Genomic DNA, 1,357 nt, shown 5'->3' with positions numbered 1-1,357 from the left:
GGACCAAGGAGGTAGTTAATAAGAAAAGAATTATCAACATAGATTTAGTGTGATACTATCTAATAGGCTAGTGTCGATTGGTGCGAAGTAATAACTAAGCCAAACATCGATTATGATGTCTAATATGAGGTAAAGGTAAGGGTTAGTAAATTATACACACGTAGCCGGACCAAGGTGCGGGGATAAATTCTCTAGATGCCAGACCAAGGATTTAGAAATACCTAACTTATCACTTTGCATGTAATACACTAGAAAAGGATTACTATTATTAGGATTACTGTGTTATGAGCTTATGTGAAACACATTCCTAGTTACTTTTAATAATCTGAATATAAATAAATACTTAGTTCAAAGATATCATTTTATTATTTTTATTTTATATCAATTTAAATCCCCTCATTTTTATAAAACGACAATCGAGTTAAATATTTGTTATTGACAATATTCTTTCATATTCTCTGTGGGATCGACCCCGACTCATAGTTGGGTAAATATATTGCATACGATTGTTTATATTTCTTTTCAAGAAGTATATTTGAACGTTATCAAATAATGGCTCCGCTGCCGGGGAATGTGGCTTAGAAATTGTCTTTAGTATTTATTTTGACTTGTAGTCTTTTTTTTTCTTTTTTTTATTAGTTTTAATTTACTTTTCTTTATTATATGTTTACTCTTCTTGAGAAGTTATCTGAGAAATTATGTAGTGTTAAGTGTTCTTGCAATTTTTGTACTTTTGATATTATGAATTCTTATAAGCTAATTTTTCTCAACAAAATAAGTTGTGTGGGGACATAGAAGATTTGTTAATACTTTGCTATAAATCAATATTTAAGTGCGTGGGTGATGAAGAAACCTATTATTGGCATCTCGAGAAAGTAGATTTTGAGTTGAGTGAAAAGATTAAATCATATGACACACAACAATTTAGTAATAAGATGGTTGAGGAAAAAAAAATACTTAGAAGTCAACTTGAAGAGCTAAAGTTGAAGGCCAATTGCTTGATCATACTTTTATTGATGTTGTCATTGTTGAGAAGAGTACACTAGAGTTATGTAATGAAGTAGATAATATTATTTTTAAAAACTCTAGTATGTGTAAATATGAGGGTGTAAATAACAATACAATTCATAAGTTAGGGCGCACTAGACCTCATTCCAATCATTTTTCCACATTATATTTATATGATGAGAAATTAATCGAGACATCTGAGCCTATAGAAGAATGTATGGAGGAGGAAAATTGTGTCTATATTCTTGAATTTATTGTTCCAACATCGAAGAATTATATTCCTCACTTAGGATCCAAGAAGTGCATAATGAGATATATATTGCTTGGGACCTTTATTTTTGTACCACCA

Source organism: Solanum tuberosum, unplaced genomic scaffold, assembly GCF_000226075.1.
Source record: "Solanum tuberosum cultivar DM 1-3 516 R44 unplaced genomic scaffold, SolTub_3.0 scf00113, whole genome shotgun sequence".
NCBI lineage: Eukaryota > Viridiplantae > Streptophyta > Magnoliopsida > Solanales > Solanaceae > Solanum > Solanum tuberosum.
The sequence above is the reverse complement of the archived record's forward strand: the minus strand, read 5'-3'. Positions refer to the sequence as shown.